The sequence below is a fragment of the Capricornis sumatraensis genome, chromosome X (genome assembly GCF_032405125.1).
Source record: "Capricornis sumatraensis isolate serow.1 chromosome X, serow.2, whole genome shotgun sequence".
NCBI classification, from domain to species: Eukaryota; Metazoa; Chordata; class Mammalia; order Artiodactyla; family Bovidae; genus Capricornis; species Capricornis sumatraensis.
The window spans coordinates 47660697-47684416 of NC_091092.1; positions in this window are offsets into that span (position 1 = coordinate 47660697).

A 23720-nucleotide genomic window follows, 5' to 3' on the forward strand; every position below is an offset into this window, starting at 1 on the left:
GTGACTTTGGGCAGCCTGTATATTGAAGCTCAAGGCTATGTTCCTGTGTTACTGAAGAATTTGTGTGGTATGTCTTTCTCTGGAACTTGTTGACCCTTGGGTGGTACTTGGCTTCCGTGTAGGTATGAAGGTGTTTGATGAGCTCCTATCGATTAATATTTCCTGGAATCAGGAGTTCTCTGGTGTTCTCAGGATTTGGACTTAAGCCTCCTGCCTCTGGTTTTCAGTCTTATTCTTACAGTAGCTTCAAGACTTCTCCATCTCCTTTCGAAGACAATGGGGTGCTTTCTGGGTGCCTGATGTTCTCTGCCAGCATTCAGAAGTTGTTTTGTCTTTGGTATGGATTCTTGAGGGTATTCTATATATAACATCATGTCATCTGTGAGTAGAGATAGTTTTATTCCTTCCTTTTCTTGTTTAAGTGCCATGGACTTTCAGTGCAGTGTGACAAGAGCAAATATTCTTGTCTTGTTCCCGATCTTAGGGGGAAAGCATTCAATCATTCACCCTTAAGTATGATGTTAGCTCTAGGTTTTTCACAGATGCTCTTTATCAGTTTGAGGAAGTTCTCTTCTGTTCCTAGTTTGTTGACAGTTGACAGTTTTTATCATGAAAGGGTTTTAGATTTTTATCAAGTGTTTTCTTTTCTTGTATCTATTGAGATTATCATATGTGTTTTCACTTTATTAATATGATGTATTATATTGATTGATTTTCGTATGTTGACCCAACATTGGTCAACATCACATGGTGTATAATCGTTTTTATATGCTTCTGGATTTGATGTTCAAGTATTTTGTTGAAGACTTTGTGTCTGAGTTTTCCTGTGACCTCTTTGCTTGGTGCTGTACTAGGGTGATATTATTCTCATGTTAGTGTTTCCTACTCTTCTATTTTAGAAGGAATTTAAGGATTGGTGTTAATTATTCTTTAAATGTTTAATGGATTTTACCAGTGAAGTTATCTAATCTAGGATTTTCCTTATTGGAAGTTTTTGACTATTGACTGAATCTGTTACTTGTTTTATTAGGAAGATCCCCTGGGGGAGAAGGGGCTTCCCTGGTGGCTCAGATGGTAAAGCATCTGCCTGCAATGTGGGAGATCCAGGTTCGATTCCTGGGTCGGAAAGATCCCCTGGAGAAGGAAATGGCAATCCACTCCAGCACTCTTGCCGGGAAAATCCCATGGACGGAGGAGCCTGATAGGCTACAGTCCATGGGGTCGCAAAGAGTCGGACACGACTGAGTGACTTCACTTTCACTTTCCTGGGGGAGGAAATGGCAACCCACTCCTGTATTCTTTCCTGGAAAATTCCATGGACAGAGGAGCCTGGCAGGCTACAGTCCATGGAGTTAAAAGAATCAGACACAACTGAGCACACTTACATTTTTTGAGAGATTGCTTATTTTGGAGTGTATTCAGATTTTCTATGTCTTCTTAAGTGAGTTGTTTTGCTTTTTTAAGTTAAGAGGTGGGTTTATTTAGAGAGAAACACACTCCACAGACCAAGTGTGGGTCATCTCAGAAGGTGAGAGTGGCCCTTAAGTCGGTTTTGATAGTTTCTGTGTTTCTAGGAATATGTCCATTTCATCTAGGTTATCTAATTGTTGGCATACAATTGTTTATAGCATCTTATTATTATTTTTATTTCTGTAGGAGCAGTAGCAGCATCCTCACTTTCATTCCTGATTTTTGTAATTTGATCTTTTCTCTTTTTTTCATGATCAGTCTAGCTAAAGTTTTGTTAATTTTCTTAATTTTTTAGAGAAATTACTTTTGGTTTTGTTGATTTTTCTCTACCTATTGTTTTTCTATTTGAAAATTTAGTTTATTTTCTTTTAAATTTCTCTTTATTTTCTTCCTTCTTTTGCTTTAAGCTTACTTTTCTAAGGTGTAGCAGGTTAGGTTAATGATTTGAGATCTTTCTTGTGTGTACTGTAGGCATTTGGAAGATTAATCTCGCTGCTTTTGTCGCATCTCATAAGTTTTGATATGTTGTATTTTTCATTTTCATTCATCTCGTATTTTCTAGTTTCCCTTGAATTTCTTCTTTGACCCATTGATTATTTAGAGATATGTTGTTTAATTTGCACAAGTTTATGGAGTAATTAAAAGATGCTTACTCCTTGGAAGGAAAGTTATGACCAACCTAGATAGCATATTGAAAAGCAGAGACATTACTTTGCCAACAAAGGTCTGTCTAGCCAAGGCTATGGTTTTTCCAGTAGTCATGTATGGATGTGAGAGTTGGACTGTGAAGAAAGCTGAGTGCCGAAGAACTGATGCTTTTGAACTGTGATGTTGGAGAAGACTCTTGAGAGTCCCTTGGACTGCAAGGAGATCCAACCAGTGCATTCTAAAGGAGATCAGTCCTGGGTGTTCTTTGGAAGGACTGATGCTAAAGCTGAAACTCCAGTACTTTGGCCACCTCATGCGAAGAGTTGACTCATTGGAAAAGACTCTGATGCTGGGAGGGATTGAGGGCAGGAGGAGAAGGGGACTACAGAGGATGAGATGGCTGGATGGCATCACTGACTTGATGGACGCGAGTCTGAGTGAACTCCGGGAGTTGGTGATGGATAGGGAGGCCTTGCGTGCTGCGATTCATGGGGTTGCAAAGAGTCGGACACGACTGAGCGATTGAACTGAACTTAACTGATGGAGTTCCATATTTCTATCTGTTGTTGATTTCCAAGTTTGTTCCACTGTGGTCAGAGAACATTATCTGTAGAATTTCATCTTTTAAAAAATGACTGAAACTAGTTTTGTGTCTTAATCTATGGTATATTCTGATAAATGTTCCATGTGCACTTCAGAAGAATGTGTATTTTACTTTTGTTTTGTGGAATGTTCTGTATAGATATATAGGTCTAGTTAGTTTATAGTGTTCTTTAGTTTTCTATTTCCTTGCTTATTTTCTCTCGGGCTATTCTGTCCATTACTGAAAGAGGGATATTAAATTCTCCAAATATTATTGAAATATACATTTTCCCCTTAAATTCTGCTGGGTTTTGTTTAAAGTATTTAGGTGCTCCTGGTTAGTGTGTAATTGTTGTATCTTCTTGATGGATTGACCTTTTATCATCATGTAATATCCTGCCTCTCTCATAACAATCGGTGTCTTAAAGTCTACTGTATTTTGTCTCATATTTGTGTAGCCAAGTGTTTTTTAAGGTAACTTTTCTTCCTTTCATACATTTTAGGTTAAATTGTTTCAGAATACTAGAAATTGTTTCTAGTATTCTGTAAATAAATTTTCAGTACTCATTAATTGTTTTCCTTCCATTTCTATATCTACTTGAATTGTGCTAAAATAGTCAAAGCATATTGTTTCATGCAGGATTTTCAATAGAAAATCTTATTCTTACTGTGAATGCCACAGCAGGGGTAAATGTGGGCAGTTCTCCAAGTTTGAAATGAAAACCTCAACTGGGTTGATAATGCTAGTATATGAGAGCCTTAATTTTCCTTTGGAAATTGAAGTGAAAATATGAAAGATTAGTAATTGCTCATACCACTTAAACTGAATATTTTTTCAGCACTTATAGGCTTCATTTTTTCAGAATTTTTTGTTGTTGTAAAAAACACATTATCATAAAATTTATGATCTTAACCATTGTTAAGTATAGAGTTCAGTAATGTTAAGTTTATTTATATTGTTGTGAAACAGAGCTCCAGAGCTTTTACATCTTAAAGGACTGGAATTCTATACCCAGTAAACAACAGTTCTTTGCCCCTTCCCCCAGCCCTTGGTAACTAACATTCTATTTCTGTATCTATGAATTTGACAGTTTTAGGTACCTCATATTACTGGAATGATGCAATATTTGTCCTTTTGTGACTGGCTTATTTCACTTAACATAAATAATGTCCTCAAGGTTCTTCCATGTTGTGGCATGTGGCAAATTTCCTTTTTTTTAAGGATAAGTAATATTCCACTGTATGTATATACCACATTTTGTTTATTCATCCATCAGTGAACATTTGGGTTACTTCTCCTTCTTGGCTCTTGTGAGTAGTGCTGCTAATAGGTCTTAAAGACTCTGCTTTCAGGTTTTTTTTGGCTATATAGCCACAAGTGGGATTTCTATATCACATGGTAGTTCTATTTTTATTTTTTTGAGAATCAGATTATATATATATATATATATATAAATTCACATACCATAAAATTCACCAATTTAAAGTACACAATTCAGTGGTCTTTAGTGTGTTCATAATGTTGTGCCACCATCGTTGCTGTCTTATTCCAGAAGAGTTCTATCACTCAGAAAAGGAAATCCAAACCTGTTAGCAGTCACTCTTCACTTCCCCATCCCCCTCACCCAGCCTGAAGCAACCACTAATCTACTTTCTATCCTTATGGATTTTCCAATTCTGTTTATTTTCATATAAATGAAGTTATACAATATATGGTCTTATGTGAATGACTTCTTTTACTTAGTGTGTTTCCAAGGTTTATGCATGTTGAGGCATGTACGAATACTTCATTCTTTTTATTGCCAAGTACTATTCCTTTGTATGGCTAGAACACATTTTGTTTATTCATTTATCATTTGATAGACATTTGGATTGTTTCCAGTTTTAGGCTATCATAAATAATGCTGCTATGAACATTTTTGTACAAGCCTTTGTGTGGACATATGTCTTCAGTTTTCTTGAGCATATACTTAGCAGTGGAATTGCTGAGTTACATGATAACTGTTTATGTAAAATTTTCAGAAACTGCCCAAGTGTTTTACATAGTGGTGGCACCATTTGATAATTTCACCAGTAATGTATGAGGATTCCAGTTTCTCTACATTTTAATCAAAGCTGTCTTGGCTATCTTTTTATTGTAGCCACTCTACTGTGTATGAAGTGACATCTTTCTGTGAGTTTGATTTGCATTTCTTTAATGACCATTGACGTTGGACATCTTTTCATGTGGTTATTGCCTACTTCTATATATACATTGGAGATATGATTATTCAGATTCTGTTCTAAAACAAAAAGTTCAATTAATTTTGTAAAAAATATTTATTTATTTGCCTGCATTGTTGCGGCACATGAGATCTTCATCATGTCCTGTGGGATCTTTCCTTATAGCACATAGGCTGTTTAGTTGTGGTGTGCAGACTCTAGAGCACGTGGGCTCAGTAGTTGTGGTATGAGGGCTTAGTTGCCCTGTGTCATGTGGGATCTTAGTTCCCCAACAAGGGATTGAACCTGTGTCCCCTGCATTGCAAGGTGGATTCTTAACCATTGGACCCCAGGGAAGTCCCCCAAAAGATTAATTTAAACAAAAGCCTGGACCAGTGTTCCACAGATCTGTGATGTGAATGACTTAACTCTTTGAGATTTGGTGACTTGTGCAATGACACATAGTAGATGGGGACAGAGAGTGACCCCCTACTCTCTATGGGGCTTGCTGCTACCTTTTGTGCCAGCAAATTTCTTACTGTAGCTCACTATGGTGGGGTGCAGGAATCATAGGCTGTGGATACAGGCAGACCTGGGTTATGTCTCAGTTCATCCACTTCTAAGCTTTCTGGCCTTGGACAATTTGAAATCAGGAAGCTAAGCCCCCTCTGCTAAATGGGGATGTTAGTAAGACCTGACTACCAAGTTATCCTGAGGATTAAATGATACCATTTAGTGGTACATAAAGTGCCTGGGTCTTTGCAGATGAGTAATCATCTATGTAGAATATTCCAAAGGATTGACCAAAAAGAAGCTCTTGAAGGGCTTCCCTGGTGGCTCTCCTGCCAATGCAGGAGACACAGGTTCAATCCCTGATCTGGGAGGACCCCATATGCCACAGGGCAACCAAGCCTGTGTGCCATAACTACTGAGCCTGTGCTCTAGAGCCCAGGCATTGCAACTACTGAGCCCATGTGCTACAATTACTGAAGCCCACGCGCCCTAGAGCCCATGTTCTGCAACAAGAGAAGCCACCACAATGAGAAGTGCACACACTGCAGGTAGAGAATAGCCCCTACTGGCTGCAACTAGAGAAGAGCCTGTGTAGCAACAAAGATTCAACACAGCCAAACAAACAAACAAACAAACCCTCTTGAAACTAAAAGGTAGTCACAGGATGCAATATTAATACATAAAAGTCATGGCTTTCCTGTATATTAGTAATGAACAATTAGAATTAAAAATTCAAATTTAATACCACTTATTGTACAGTAGCACAAAAATTCAGATACTTAAATATAAACCCCCCCAAAATGCTTGTAAGTTCTGTATGTAGAAAACTGAAAAACTCTGATGAAAGAAAAAAAGATCTGAATAAATGGAAGGATATTTGGTGTTCATGGATTGACTCAGTATTATTAAGATGTCAATTCTCCTCAACTTGATCTATAGATTCAGTGCAGTCCCAGTGAAAACCCCAGCAAGTTATTTGAGATATTGACAAACTCATTCCAGAGTTTATATGAAAAGGCTGCTGCTGCTAAGTCACTTCAGTCGTGTCCGATTCTGTGTGACCCCATAGATGGCAGCCCACCAGGCTCCCCCGTCCCTGGGATTCTCCAGGCAAGAACACTGAAGTGGGTTGCCATTTCCTTCTCCAGTGCATGAAAGTGAAAAGTGAAAGGGAAGTCCCTCAGTTGTGTCCGACTCTCCGCAGCCTACCAGGCTCCTCTGTCCATGGGATTTTCCAGGCAAGAGTACTGGAGTGGGGTGCCATCACCTTCTCCAATAAGAAAAGGCAAAAGGCCTCAAATAGCAAACAAAATACTGAGGAAGAACAAAGTTGGACTTAGGCTTCTATTAATGACTTCAAGACTTACTATAAAGCTGCAGTAATGAAGACGGTGTAGTATTGATGCAAGAATAGACAAATAGATCAATGGAACAGAATACAGAGCTCAGAAATAGATCCACCTGAAGACAGTCAACTATTCTTTGACAAAGGAGCAAAGGTAATTCAATGGAGAAAGGGCAGTCTTTTCAACAAATGGTGCTAGGATAACTGGATATCCATTAAAAAAAAAAAAAGAACCTGGACACAGACCTTATAACTTTCACAAAAATGAACTCAGAATAGATCACAGACCTAAATGTAATGTGCCTGGTATGTGGCAGGTACTCCATCAACGGTCACTATGGTTTTGGAACCATTCTGAAGCTTTGTTGAGTTGGCTGGTCAAGAACTTGTGGTGCTTGAGGGAGGCTGAGTGGGCCTTGTTAAGAAGACTGGTTTTCTTTTAGTGTGGCCAGGGGCCACCTGTGTAAGAAGTTACATGGAATCTTTATTACACAGATAAGTTCCTGGGCTTGCTATAGAAACTGATGCCCTGTGACTTTTGTGGGTTTTGTTTGTTTTATTTTTTCTGAAATGATACCCTCAGGTGATTTTGATGCATATTCATATTTGAGAATTTCAGGTGTAGGAGTTAGTCAAGATAAGGAGCCTGTTACAATGTGAGTTCCAATTGCAGCCCCACTGATTGGCATAGTGGAAGGGAGAGTAGGTTTTGGATTTATAGGAAACTGATTTCTTACTGATTTCAAATTGATTTCTTTTTCTGCCCCTTTTGACAGTGTGACATTAGGCAAAGCATCCTCCGCTCTGAGCCTCAATTTCTCTTTTTCTAAATGAGGAGGGTAAAATAATGGTTCTGGCCTCCTGGGTGGGCTGGGAGGTCTAAATGAGATGGAACCTGGCCTTGTGGGTGTTATCACTCTCAGCCTCATTACATCTGAACAGCCAGCCAAAGGAAGGCAGGAGCATGGGGAGGAAGGAAGGAGAACTTGGGGTTCTTGGTGGGTCATGAAGTAGCTGTGGAGGAGGTCTTGGTAGCCAGAAGGCAGTGAGTGGCCACATAGAGTGTCACAAGACAGACGGAAGTGATGCTCAGCAGCTCAGTGGTTTAGCCTTCTTTGGGAGCTAGGTGACTGCTTCTCAGATAGAAATGGCCCTGACCATGAAAGATGCCACCTTTGAGTGTCTGCCTACTTTGTGTCTTCAGAGTATGAAGAGCTGGTCATAGACCATAGGTATCCCCTTCAAGAACTGGCAGTTTTCAAAGGAATCTGTTTTTAATATTGTATATACTCTTAACTTCTTCAACATGAGAAAAAATTTCTGAGCCCCCTCTGCTGGTTGTACTGGAGAAAAACATGTGTGGTTTTAGAATCCCAGAAGAGCTGGGATTCTAATGCAGGCAGCCTGGTTCCAGAGAGTGTTCTTAAACAGGAAACTCCATCTGCTTCACGGGTAGGATTGAATGAGGCACTGTGTGCAAGGTGCTTAGCAGAGTGCTAGGCACATTAAAAACAGTAAATACTGGCTATGATTATTCAAATGTCAACCCTGCCACATTGACTAACTGGGCTGACACAGATATATACACACATGCAAGCACATACAGAGAGACTTACATGCCTATTCCAAACATCTGCAAATATGCAGGTGCAAACATGGATCCACAAAGATGTATTCACTCATCCAGTGTACTCAATAGCGGTGTCAACTTAGGTAAACCATTTTATTTCTCTGAGTCTCAGTTTCCTCATTTGGAAAATGGTGATAATAATAACAATTGTCTCAGAGGGTAATTGTGAGTATTAAGTTAATGCAACACTTATAACAACTTATTATAAAACACTTATTACAATATGTGACTTATAGGTAGCCAGCTCTTGTTGGTCTTGGTGTTTGCATTGAAAACTCCCTGCCGGTCAGCCAGGCATCCTCAGTCCCCACCATTGGCTCTACCTGTTACTTCTGGCTTTATCTTCAGAGATCCCCGAGGACAGAAAGGAGAGGCCTGAGGGGAGGGACCATGGCACACATGAACACTGATTTCGGCAAGTGGGAGATGGTATGAAGACAAGGCTCAGCAAACTCAGAGTGAAGGGGACTTTCTGGAAGGGGCAGGCCTAAGAGAGATGCTTCAGCTAGAAGCCATGGGAAACAGAGCGCCTAAGACACAGGTGGGGTTCACCAGAGCCCTTGTCCAAAGGTCAGCCTATGTGCTCCTAGCAGAGTCTGCTCCTGGGACTGATACAGGCGGTGGGCACTGAAAGAGGTGTGTCCCCATCTTACTCATAGTCCCCGGGCTGTGGTGAATTGGAACATAGGCCTCAACCAAGGTTGTCTATCTTTAAAAAAAAAAAAGATTGAAAAAATTGAAGAAAAGTACACATGTCATAAGGGTACAGCGCAAAGTATTTTTATAAACTAATATGTCTGGATAAGAGCTGACTTATTAGAAAAGACCCTGATGCTTGGAAAGAGTGAAAGCAGGAGAAGGGGGCAACAGAGAATGAGATGCTTGGATGGTATCACGGACTCAATGGACATGAGTTTGAGCAAATTCCAGGAGATAGTGGAGGCAGGAAAGCCTGGTGTGGTGCAGTCTATGGAGTCACAGAGTTGGACACGACTGAGTGACTAAACAACAACAACAACAACAACACTATCTGGCTAATCAGCATCAGATTAAAAATCATAAATGACCAGCACCCAGAGATCCTGCAGTGGCTGTGCTCCCATCACTGTGCCCCAGTGATAGCCACTAGCCTGGTTTCTAACAGCACAGACTTGGTTTTTCCATGTTTTCAGATGAAATCATCTAATTTGTCCTCTTTTGTCTCTGGCTTCTTTTACTCAAATGTGTGAGGTTCATCCTTATTGTTACATATATTGGTAACTTATCCTTTTTTCACTGCTGTATAGTATTCCAATTTGAGACTATACTATGTTTGATCAATTTGAGGAGATACTAGCTTGAAGCTATCAGAAATATATACTAGGAATGTTATAGTACATCTTTTGGTGAACACATGCCTGTACCTTGTTTTTTATTTATAAATATTCATACCTTATAAGAGGGCTACCCTCAATTGGTTAGGCCCTAGGCTTCAGAAAATAGATTCAGTCCTGCCCAGGAGCCAGGTTTTTGTTTTTTTTTTAACTTTTCTCTGGTTTCTCTGCATTTTCTTTTTTTTTTAATTAAAAAAATTTTTTTGTTTTAATTGGAGGCTAATTACTTTACAGTATTGTGGTGGTTTTTGCCATACATTCACATGAATCAGCCATGGGTATACATGTGTTCCCCATCCTGAATCCCCCTCCCACCTCCCTCCCCATCCCATCCCTCAGGGTCATCCCATGCACCAGTCCCGAGCACCCTGTCTCATGCATCGAACCTGGACTGGTGATCTATTTCACATATGATAATACACATGCTTCAATGCTATTCTCTCAAATCACACCCTCGCCTTCTCCCACAGAGTCCAACAGTCTGTTCTTTACATCTGTGTCTCTCTTGCTGTCACGCATATAGGGTCATCATTGGAGCCAGGCTTTTTAAAGCTTACATAAGGCTGTCACGTGTCACAACTAACTCCAGTGGGCATCATTTCCATGTACTGTACATGATTGGCATCCCTAGAGCACAATACAACACTTCTGGTGCCCCTTGGAGTTATGCAGTGAATGGCTCACTTCCACTCTACTTCTTGTCCTTTCTCAGAACTTAGAGATGGCTAATTTAACTGAACTCAGAAATACCTTTTCTCAAAATTGCTTCTCTTTTATGTTCCTTTTGATTTTGAATCATGGGCACGGAATCACAAGAGTCATGGGTCAGTTTAAATGGTGCCAACAGCCCGTCAGCTAATTCTATGGGAATAAAAAAAGAACCCCAAATTACTTCAGGTGTTTGATTTTATAGAAAACATATCATGGAACTACTTTTCTTTTAACCCCTTAAGAAGTTGTTCAGATAGGCACATTGCAAAAGTGTCATCCAGCCCCTTTCGAGAGTCAGCAAAGGAGAAACAGGTTGGGTTTTGGAAATAGAAGTTTTGTTTCAAAATTAGGTTCTAGTCTCTCTCTCTGCCCTAAGTTCCAGGATGTGTGGGTTGAGTGTGGCAGCCTGGAGCATTTTCTCTGGAAACAGAATGATCTGCTTTCAGTCTCTGCTGGGCCAGTTCTGAGCTGCACAGGTGGCATTAAACACTCCGGGCCTCAGTGTTTGTCAGTGGATAAATGGATAAAGAAGATGATTGATTTTTCTATCTCTATCTCCCATATTTGTATAAATAATGGAATATTATTCAGCCATTAAAAAGAACATCCTGTCATTTGTGAGAACATGGATGACCCTGGAGGACATTCTGCCAAATGAAAGAAGGCAGACAAGAAAGACAAATACTGTATGATCTCACTTAGATGTGAAATCTAAGAAACATGAGTTCCTAGAAACAGAGATTAGAGTGGTGGTTACTAGAAGCTGGGGATGGGGGAAATGGGGAGAGATTGATTAAAGGGTACAAACTTCCAGTTATAAGATGAAGTTCTGGGGATCTGATGGACAGTGTGGTAACTAGTTAACAATACTGAATTGTATATTGGAATTTGCTAAGAGAGTAGATCTTAAGTGTTCTTACTCCCATCTTCCAATAAAAGAAAGAAAAAGAAAGTAACTCTGTGAGCTGATGGATATTTCAATTAACTTGATTGTGTTAATCATTTCACAGCATATATATATATATATATATATATATCAAATCACTACACTACACACTTTAAATATATCTAGCATTATTTGTGAATTATACCTCAGTAAATCCTGGGGTGAAAAATGTCATATGTGATGCAGGACAGCTCTTTGTCATGTGAGGTTATGTCTGCCTTCCTGGTCTCCAACTCCTAAATGCCAGTAGTGACTTACCCAGTCCCTGTAACAACCCTTCAATTTTTTTTGGTAAATGCCCCCTGGGGGCCACAGTTCCCCCATGAGAACCAAATCTATTTAAAGCTGTAGAAGCCTAGAGAGTCAGAATGTAGTGGAACCCAGGGAGAATCTTGACCAGTCCCTCCACTTAAAAAAAAGTTCATCGGAGTATAATTGATTTACAATTTTGTGTTAGTTTCTGCTGTACAGCAAAGTGAGTCACATATAGATATAGATACAGATATGAAAGTGAAAGTGAAGTCGCTTAGTCATGTCCGACTCTGCGGCCCCATGGACTGTAGCCTATCACGCTCCTCTGTCCATGGGATTTTCCAGGCAAGAGTACTGGAGTGGGTTGCCATTTCCTTCTCCAGAGGATCTTCCTGATCCAGGGATCAAACCCAGGTTCCCCTCATTGTAGGCAGACGCTTTACCATCTGAGCCACCAGGGAATAGTGGGTGTATATAGCAATGCGGGAGACCCAGGTTCAATCCCTGGGTCAGGAATATCCCCAGGAGACGGAAATGGCAACCCACTCCAGTATTCTTGCCTAGAGAAGTCCATGAACAGAGGAGCCTGGGGGGCTACAGTCCATGGGGTCACAAAGAGTTGGACAGAGCCAAGTGACTAACACTTTCATATATATATATATATCTTTTCCTTTGGCCATATCCAAAGGTATCCAAAGTAATCTTACAGATGTTGAAAGTGGGACTTCTCTGGTGGTCCAGTGGTTAAGACTGCATGCTTCCCCTGGAGTGGGTAGGGGTTCAGTACCTGGTTGGGAAACTAAGATCCCACATGCCACATGGTATGGCCAAAAAAACCCTCAACGTTGAAAGTTAGCATTCCTGCAACTAAATATGCAAAATCTTAAGTAGATTCCCTTTCTCTGGGATTTTGCAGGTTGTTTATATCCTATATGGAAGTGAATTTATTACCAATTTATACTGCTCAAAGGTGATATGAATGTCCTGAGTTGACTCGTACTTGTTTCCAAATCTTTGTGAAGGCAGGGCGCATCACAGCACAGTCAGGTGGATGTGAACTTGAGGCCTCTTTTTATCATTTCCCAGTGGTGGGACCTTAAGAGTTAATCTCTTTGAACATCATTTACTTTCAGTAACTCAAAGTCTCTCACTTTCCTAAGAAGCCTAAGTAGGCTTCACACTGCTGAGCTCCTCTTCTAGCCACTGCCTCCTGTTATTACCCTGAAGAACTCTTACCTGCATTTCAGAGCCCTGCATGATGCACATTTCTCTGTGAGAATTCTTCTGACTTCCTCCTCAGGTTCTCCTGTATTTTGTACAGCCCTCTGTTTAACCCTTATCTGTCTGTTGAAATGAGCGGTTTCCAGGTCTGTCTCCACCAAAGCACTGCCAGCTCCTTGAGAACAACTATGTCTTTTACTTATCTTTATATCCCCAGCACCTAACTTGGGGCTTCCCTGGTGGCTCAGATGGTGAAGAATCCACCTGCAATGCAAGAGACCCAGGTTTGATCCCTGGGTCAGGAAGATCCCCTGGAGAAGGGAATGGCTACCCATTTGAGTATTCTTGCCTGGAGAATTCCATGGACAGAGGACCCTGGCAGAGTCTGGAGTCACTAGAGTCAGACATAACTTATCGACTAAACCACCACCACTACCACCACCATGCCTAACTTGGGTCTGGGTCAGAGGAAGACCTCAATTAAGTTGTGTCAAACATCAATATCAGTCCTGGCATCCTGAGGCATTTGCTGTCCAGAACTATACCATTCATTATGGCACTAAGTCATCTTCCTCCTAGTTCCTCCTGATTGCTTCTGAGTGCTTTCCGGATGTGACTCTGGGTTCCTCGGCATGACTGAGTTATGTAAGAGCAAGACATTGTTATATTTCTTCCTATGCAGTGCTTGGACACATAAGAAGTTGTCAACCACCGCAGTTTGAGTTTGAAATGCACTGGGCTACTGGGATGCCACCATTTCAATGGTGTTGTATTGATAGCAGTTTGCTAGAAAAATAGGAATCCATGCTGTGGCAAAAGAGATCTCTCCTAGGCTTGGGGGTTTTCTCTTCTACTCAGCTGGTGACAGGGGATTTATCACTACAAATAAGCACCAGCAAAACTGAACATGTTGGGTATTTGAACTCTTGCCCAATGTTGATTCCATGTGATGAGCATGAACATCCCAATTATACATCCTAATTATACAAGCAATCATTCCAGACAATTTGGAGATGGATATGACCAAAAAGTTATTAGGGTATATAGTAAACAATTGAGAGGCCAGTCTGTGGAGCTATTGAGGAATCTGAACATCTAATGAGTAAGGAGTTTTACAGATTTTTGAATCGGGGCATCAAAAGACATTCCAAATCTTTATGGACTTACAAATATTTACAGATCTTTTAAAGATCAAGTCTGTCATTATCAGTTTCGGTGCTGTATATTGTCAGTATCCACAGTGACCCCAGAGGAGCCTGTGCTGGCAGGAGTAATGCTGTGGTATGTTCAGCTTTGCTGGATCTCCATAGAGGGGGGCTGGAATGCCTTGTGGAACAAAGCCCTGGGCTCCTGAGAGCAAAGAATGAAGGGCAGCCTAGTTTGATAACCACATTAAAGCATTACCAACATCTGTTCACGCCAAAGACAACACTATCTCCAGGAATTAACCTTCTGAACTACTGAATCATTACCCTCAGTAGAGTGAAAGTTGGACAACAAGAGCCTATTTGTCAGGGGTTCCTCAGAGAGACGTGGTAAGCCATATTTTACTGCAAACAGCGTGAGAAGGCCTGGCTCAGCTTTATACATTTTAAACACAGAATATATTTGTGTGGGAAACAAGCAGACAATGAATGTAAATAAACTTTTGATGGTACCTTGCAACTATCAGCATTTATCCCACTCCAGAACAAATGGACCCTGGCACATTGCCCCAGAAAATAGAATGTCCTGGATTTGTACTTAAATGTTTCCCCCTTATTTTAATGAAACATTAGGTATCAATAATGAGAGTATTAACAGTGTGTGAGATGCACTTTACCCACTCCAGTATTCTTGCCTGGGAAATCCTGTGGACAGAGGAGCCTGGTGGGCTACAGTCCATGGGGTCGCAAAAGAGTCGGACATGACTTTAGCGACTAAACAACAGCAAAGATGCCCTTTACATCTACACTAATACAAAAAAGAAAATCTAACGCTTTGTTGAAAGTAATATAATTTACTCTAAGTGTAATAGTAACTAGTTGGATGGACTTTGTGAAGCTACATCAGATGGAGAGGAAGTCAAGGAGGATGGAAGGGAAAATCTAACTAAATAAAATGTTTAGAATGGAAGTAAGCATAGAAGGCCTCTCCTCAAGACTTTTGAAGACTCTGGAATTTGGAGGTGTATTTCTTAGAGTGAAGACTGGCTGCAACTTCTACTCTGATTTTAAGCCCTGTACCACACTAATTGAAAAATCCAGCTGCAGCTGTTTATGTTCTGATTCATTCTTAATTCCACTGAATGGGCTTTTTTACGCCAAATCTGCCTCTGAAGACTGAGATTAAACTGAGCTTTGTCCTTAGATTAGTGCTTGAAACATATTTATTTCACAACACATATAGTACTTACTATGTACTAGTTTCAAAGAAAAATGTTAATACTGTGTGGTGATTGACATCTGTAATTGCTATAAAAATATTCCCTTTTAATAGTATATATGGATGGCTATATGGTATATATAAACTATATACAAGTATATATACCATATATGCATACATGCTAAGTCACTCAGTTGTATCCAACTCTTTGAGACCCCATGGACTATAGCCCACCAGGCTCCTTTGTCCATGGGGATTCTCCAAGCAAGAATACTGGAGTGGGTTGCCATGCCCTCCTCCAGGGGATCTTCCTGACCCAAGGATCAAACCTGTGTCTCTAGCATCTCTTGCATTGGCAGGTGGGTTCTTTACCATTAGTGCCACCTGGGAAGTCCATATACAATATATATATATGTCTTGGAAACCTGTATATAGTGTGTATAGACACACACACACACACACACACACACGGGCTTCCCAGGTGGTGCTAGGGGTAAAGAACCCTCCTGCCAATGCAGGAGACATAAGAGATGCGGGTCTGATCCCTTGGTTGAGAAAATCCTCTGGAGGACATGACGACTCACTCTTGTATTCTCACCTGGAGAATCCCATGGACAGAGGAGCCTGGCAGGCTATAGTCTGTAAGGTGCAAAGAGTTGGACACAACTAAAACAACTTAGCACGCACACATACATACACACACACAAAATATATATAGACTTATTTTATCACATCAAGCAACGCAGAGTGGAATATTAGTGTTGTGGCTTACTCCACTCACTTTCTTAGAAGTCATTAAGTCTATAATATTGTGGGTGGCTCTAGTGGTGCTGGTCCTTGTAGGCTGACTTGCTAAGCTTCTGCAGCATACCTAGGTAGTAGCATGATATTTGAGTGAGTGCCAAATGGCATGAGACTGTATTGCATCTGGACAAAGAAGGCTGTGGTGGGAAATACCACCCTTGTGATCACCTAAGTGGACCCCACCTTACAAGTTTGGAGGAGGGGTTGTGTTTTAGGTTTAGCCCCTGAATTACATGCCTTTTTCACTGTGTTGGCATTTGCACTGAAGGTGCAAAAGCAATAGTGGATAAAATTTCTGGCATGTTAGCACAAATCATAGCACCAAGCTGTACACTAGCAGTCCCTATACTCTTCACTACCAGGCACTCAAAACAAACAAACAAACAAACAACAACAACAACAAAAAGTTTCACTTAACAATGTCTTTGAAGGAGCAGTTAAAAAAATATTAATCTTATTATATCTTGACTCTTAAGTACTTGTATACATAAATCATTTCTCTTGCACACTTTAAGTCCAGTGGTTGCCTTGAGGAGAAGCACTTGTGTGATTATCTAAATTACATGCTGCACTAGCCATTCTTTTAAAAATAGAAGACCATTTTTACTTAAAAAGACAACTGATGGAAAAATTATGGTTATTTGGACTTGGGTATTTAACAGATATTTTCTCAAAAATAAACAAGCCTGTCACTACAAGGAAAACAGCTGACACTATTTGTCACTGATGGTGGAATTTGAACTTTCAAGCAAAATTAGAATTTTGGAAAACTTGTGTCCACTGCTGTGAACTTGACATTTTCCCAGTAGTTAGAGTTTTCTGATGCTACCAGTGATAATATTAGCAAATGTGATTTTTTGAATATTGTATGATTAAAAGTTGGAGAAGGAAATGGCAACCCACTCCAATATTCTTGCTGGGAAAATCACATGGATGGAGGAGCCTGGTGGGCAACACCCCATGGGGTCGAAGAGAGTCGGACATGACTGAGCGACTAACACACACATGAGTGAAAATATAAATAGTTGGAAGATCTTCACAAGTCAGAAACCAGTAATTTTTTTAATGATCAAAGAAAGGCAGTCCCAAAGAATGCTCAAACTACTGCACAATTGCATTCATCTCACACCCTAGCAAAGTGATGCTCAAAATTCTCCAAGCCAGGCTTCAATAGTATGTGAACCGTGAACTACCAGATGTTCAAGCTGGATTTAGAAAAGGAAGAGGAATTAGAGATCAAGTTGCCAACATTTGTCGGATCACTGAACAAGCAAAAGAGTTCCAGAAAAACATCTATTTCTGCTTAGTCAAAGCCTTTGACTGTGTGGATCACAACAAACTGGGGAAAATTCTTAAAAAGATAGGAGTACCAGACCATCTTACCTGCCTCCTGATAAATCTGTATGCAGGTCAAGAAGCAACAGTTAGAACTGGACATGGAACAACAGACTGATTCCAAATCAGGAAAGGAGTACCTCAAGGCTGTATATTGTCACCCTGCTTAAATGCTGAACTGGATGAAGCACAAGCTGGAACCAAGATTGCTGGGAGAAATATCAATAACCTCAGATATGCAGATGACACCACCCTTATGGCAGAAAGTGAAGAAGAACTAAAGAGCCTCTTGATGAAAGTGAAAGAGGAGAGTGAAAAAGCTGGCTTAAAAACTCAACATTCAAAAAACTAAGATGATGGCATTTGATCACTTCATGGCAAATAGATGGGGGAAGAGTCAAAACAGTGACAGATTTTATTTTCTTGGGCTCCAAAACCACTGCAGATGGTGACTGCGGCCACGAAATTATAAGGTGCTTGCTCCTTGGAAGAAAAGCTATGATGAACCTAGATGGCATATTAAATGGCAGAGATATCACTTTGCTGACAAAGGCCTGTCTAGTCAAAACTATGGTTTTTCTATTAGTCATGTATGGATGTGAGAGTTGGACCATAAAGAAGGTGGAGTGCTGAAGAATTGATGCTTTCAAATCTTGGTGCTAGAGAAGACTCCTGAGAGCCCTTTGGATGGCAAGGAGATAACACCAATCAATCCTAAGGGAAATCAATCCTGAATATTCATTGGAAGGACTGATGCTGAAGCTGAAGCTCCAATACTTTGGCCACCTGATGTGAACAGCTGACTCATTGGGAAAGATCCTGATGCTGGGAAAGATTGAGGGCAGGAGCAAAGGAGGATGACAGAGGATGAGATGGTTGGATGGCATCATCAACTCAATGGACATGAGTTTAAGCAAACTCTGGAGATGGTTAAAGACAGGGAAGGCTGGTGTGCTGCAGTCCATAGGATCGCAAAGAGCTGGACATGACTTAGTGACTGGACAACAATATTGCTTCTGTTTTGTTTTGTTTTTTGGCCCCAAGGTATGTGGGATCTTAGCTCCCGGACCAGGGATCAAACCCATTCCCCTTGCTTTGGAAGGGGAAGTCCCAACCACCAGATTGCTGAGGGAGTCTCTGTGTTGATCTCTTGACACACCTGTTTCTACAAATGAACTGAGATTCTCAAAGGACAAGTGCTCTATACTAGTTGCATTTGTGTTTCTGGTACTCCATGCAGAAATCAGCAAAGAAAGCATGGTTCAGAATGTTTGTGGAGCACGTGAATAACTAAACAAAGAAGCAGCTTCTTCAGGCTCCTTCTCATGTGAATTCTGTCTTAGAGCTTACATGGCATTTTCTTGTGTGTGGGCTCTCATAGGCCAGCCCAGACACTGGAAGTTATCTCAGGCAGGGTTTCTGATCTTGGGTGTCTAGCAGGATATTCTGGGAAGCTTGTTACAATGCAGACTCTTAGGCCTTCTTACCTGGGAATGATCATTCATAAAGTATGAGGGAGGACTCTGAATCTCTAGCAAGTTCCCCCTGGGTCTGTGATGGTTAGCCAGGTTTAGGACTCACCGATTTTAGTGAGCCCAACTCCCCACTTGTGTCAATGGGGAAACGAAGGCTTAGAGATTAAGTGATGGTCAAGGTCACACAGCTTGCTGGTGGAAGAGCTGGGCTCCGCTACACCAGTGTCCCTGTCCCCACTTCCCCCAGAGCAGCTCCACGTTCATGTGCTTTATGTATGGGAGTTCAGCCAAAGAGGGGTTTGTTTCAGTACCTATTTATTTATTTGGCTGCACCAGTTCTTAGTAGTGGCATGTGAACTCTTAGTTGCAACATTTGGAGTCTAGTTCCCTTCCCTGGGATGGAACCTGTGCCCCCTGCAGTAGGAGTATGGAGTCTAAGCCACTGGACCACCAGAAAAGTCCCTTGTTTTGTTTTTAATTGAGATTGAGTACAGGCTTGGAGACCCCTGGACTCTGTACACTGACTGTCCTCCTCTGCTCCTTATATCTGCTGATGGAAAGGCCAGGGGGTGCAGTGGGCTTTACACTGTGCAGGGGCCCAAGGGCCTCGGTTCTCTCCTGGCTTTGTCACTGAAAGTCTTCAGTTCTGAATCTCTTGGGCTGTGGAATGGGTTCAATTAGGTCCGCTCTGCTTAATGAGCAGGGCTCCTGTTTGGCTCACGTGTTTCTGTTCTCTGGAGAGCTGAGCACAGCGCCTTGCCTGCAGCAGGAGTATCCATCAATGTTCAGTGACTGAATGAATGAAAATGTTTGGGAGATGTGGCTGTGTTCTATGAATGTAAGCTACTCTTAATAATAAATTCAAAAACTGTCTGCTCCAGACACTTGGCCTTAGTAGTAACCTGATTCAAAATGGTTCCTCACAGGACCAGACTACCTTAAGAGATCTTTGTTTTCCAACGTAAGAAAAGGACAACTTGCACTGACCAGTCGTGTCTACGAGATGTCAAAAGAGCCTGCTAATTTGGTCGATTCAATGAAAAAGCAAGGCCAACAGTATTGGGCATTGTGCTTCAAAGGAAGCTAAGTGGCTCGAAGCCTTTTCCATTGCTGCTCATTGGCTTGGCGTTATGTACACACAGCTATCCTTTCAGTTTCCACAAAATGGCTTATTTTCATTTCTGAAATGGCAGCCACGTGGGAGCCCCTGGTTGCTGTGGAGAAGGCAGGGAGAGGCCCAGCTGGTTGACAGCCACTGGGCTCCTCGAGCCCTCCGCTTCCCCTTGGCTGCTGTTAGGAGGCGGGGGTCCAAGGTTTTTATAGTTCCTCTCTCGAATTAGTGCCTGCAGACTCTACAGCTATGAACATGCAATTAGTCTTTGTTCATGCACAAAAGGGAGCTTGACCCTTGCCCGTCTTTGATTGGCACGTACAACTCTTGTAGCTACTTACCTAAGGCCCTCTCCAAGGAGTGCGGCGTCTTGTTCCTGCACCTGCCTTCAGCTTTTCTCTTTTGTGACTTGTTTCCCATAATATTCGGCCCTACTCGCAGCAAGGTTGCGGCGATGAAGGCATCATGCGAGTACAGGCAGATTTCCTGTTTTTCAGAGAGGTGGGGGAGTGGGTGGGAGGGAGCTTTGAATCTGTAATCGGAGTTTTTTTGATAATTGCTGAGCCCCCAAACACTTAGCAGGAGCCCAAAGAGCTAGTTTTTCTTAATAAATGAACACTTTGCTTGCTTTCAAAAGCAGACCTCCCATGTCATGGAAAACAAGCTGTGGGCACAAAGCTTTACATTTCTTTCCCTGTTCACCTGCTTTCTCAGCAACATAGAAACTTTGTAGTATTTTTTTGAGAGACAATTGCTAGGAAAAACATGCAATTATTGTGGTCAGAAAATTTCTCTCTAAACCATGCTTTCCAAGCTACTAGAAAAGTGGTTATTAGCAGCTCAAATGAGTTAAATACTGTGGTGGTGGATTGCATTTGCAAGAAATGTTTTTGAGGAGCCTGAGTAGTTTTCAAAATGTCCTCATTTCTTAAACTCTCCGTGCCTCAACGTGTGACACCATGCTTGAATAGACTACTCAGCTCAGGCATTTTGGAAAAAAATCGAAAATACATCCATTTTGAACTAAGCCATTCAAACTCCCCAATCTGCAGAGAATATTTAATCCGTGATTTAAAACAATAATAGCTGCCCTTTGTGGGGTGCCCATTTGGGTTCAGGAATAGTACTAACTGCTTTATACTTTTTTTTTTCTTGTCCCGAAAACAGCCTTTTACATTGGGTTTTACTGTTTCTGCTTTATAGAAAATTGATGTTTGGCGATCTTAAGGGACTTGATCGTGGCTATTTAGTGGCTGAGGAGCTGAGCGGAGAAGTTAAAACAAGTCTCTTGGTATGTTTGTTCCTTCATGGAATGCTATTGAAAACTTAAAAAAAAAATAGAAACACAGTAGAATTTACACAGCAAGAGTTTCATCTTTTAAAATAATCACTTTTGGTGCCCAGATGTGCTTTCCAACAGTGTGACTTTTGTTGTCTTTGGGACCCTACCTCAGAGCTGACTCATATATTGCCTCCTTCCTTATTCACACCATACCATTGACCAGCTTGGCATTGCCAAGTTTGATCATGTACTTTTCACAAGACCTGACTCCCAGTCAACTTTCATCTGTTTTCAAAAATCACCAACGTCTGACAGCTAAGGGGGCACAACGGTAAAGAATCTGTCTGCAATGCAGGAGCCACAGGAGACTTGAGTTCAATCCCTGGGTCGGAAGATCCAGGCAAGAATACTGGAGTGGGTTGCCATGCCCTCCTCCAAGGGATCTTCCCGACCCAGGGATCAAACTCACATCTTCTATGTCTCCTGCATTGGCAGGCGGGTTCTTAATCACTAGTGCCACCTGGGAAGCCAGGTTCTAAAATAAGTGTTCTCAAAATTGCTGTTAACAACCTGATTTGGCACAGGTGTGTCTGTTTTCAGACTTTCTCTGAACTTGTGAACTCTGATGTGCCTTGGTGGGGCATAGAATGGTTAATAGGAATTTGCCCTTTGGCATTATACTTGGGTTTGAATCCTTTCTGTGCCACTTTATTAGTTGCATACCTTTGGGAAAGTTAATTGACTGCTCTAATCTTAGTTTTCTTGCTTATAAAATGACAGTAATACAGATTTGCTTTTTGCATTCAGTAGTAATATGTGCCATACCATAAGTATGTAGTAAATGCTCAGTATATGTTTCCTATGCTCTCCCCTTCTGCTGATAAATTTGGTCAAGCAAAGTCTTTCTTTTTATAGGCAAGTCTCATCTCTTCTGTGAGCTATTGAAGTTTAGTGCTGGAAGGGCCCTTTAAGATAATCTTATCCAGTGGGTTTCAAGCTTCATTTTTTTTTTTTCATTTTAATGCAGAACATTGTTTTTTAGTCTTCATTTTTTAAATTGAAGTATAGTTGATTTACAATGTTGTGCAAATCTTTGCTATATAGCAAAGTGACTCAGTTATACACATATATATTCGTTTTGTAAACATTCTTTTCCTTTATGGTTTATCCCTGGAGATTAGACATAGTTTCCTGTGCTATACAGACCTTGTTGTTTATCCATTTTACATATAATAGTTTGTGTCCACCAACCCTAAACTCCTAGTCTATCCCTCTCCTTTCCCCTCTTCCCCTTGGCAACCATAAGTCTGATCTCTTATGTCTGTGAGTCTAACAGAAGAACCTTTGATGCAAAGGAGAACTTGGATGGAACCTCAGTAACTACAATAGCTGAAGTAGGGCTCCTGGAGTTGCAGTGGGTGGGTCAGAGGTGTGGGAGAGCAAAGTTCCAGCATTTCAGACTCAGCTTCACCCTCTCAGTCACGTTGTGTCATCACCACTGAGTCCTATTCTCCCTGCTCCCAACATGGGTTTCAAAGGAAGTCCTACATACACCCTAAAGCTCCACTTAAATGCTAAAACCTGCACAGTGCCTTGCCAGAAAGAGCTAGCTAGAATGAGCTCTTTTCCAGTTCTCCGTGGATAACGTGTGTCTCTGTTTAGCAAAGTTTGCTTTGTATTAGAGTTATTTTTATCTTTTTTATTCTTTAAAAAGAAACACATAGCAACATGTATCCAACCCCTAGTAAGTGCCAGGAACCAGTGCAATATAAACTTATTTAACCCTTTCCATACCTGTTCTTTACACCAAGCTTTCTAGGGGCAGGACTCACATTTTCATTATCTGTATCTCCCACAGTGATTCACACATAGGAAGCCCTCACTTACTACATACTGGATTGTTAAGTAAAGGGCCAGAGATAAATCAGAATCATGTTAAGGTCTAGGAAACCAAGGGAAAGATTCCTAACAAAATATATTCTTTGGTTTTTCAAAGTTGATATCTTTAGATAGTAACTTGAGATACTTCACAGATCCAAACCTAGTTGATTTATGTCATCCTGGCATGATGTGCTTGCCTGATTTCTTAAGCAAATATAGCTGTTCTAATCTTCCTTTGGCCCTTTCTCCATCATTTGAAGGAAAAAGAAACATCGTCTTCTGCACAGTTAATACCTCAAAATATGCAAACAATTTAAAAACCTTTAGACTCGGTACTAAGGTCTGCTTACAGTAAAAAGCAGAAGAGCTAAATGCTCACTAGCATCTGTTCTCTAAAATCAACTGAGGAAACTAACATTAGCAACTTTAGATTCACAGCAATGTTACCCTTTGTAAAGGGTAATACTTGAGGGGAAATAATTGAAATAGTCTTTGAAAGTGTATTGGGTCAAATTCAAGGGAAAGGAAGCAACATAGAGAAGAGCAGGGAAATGTAAGAAATTCAGAGAGCATGG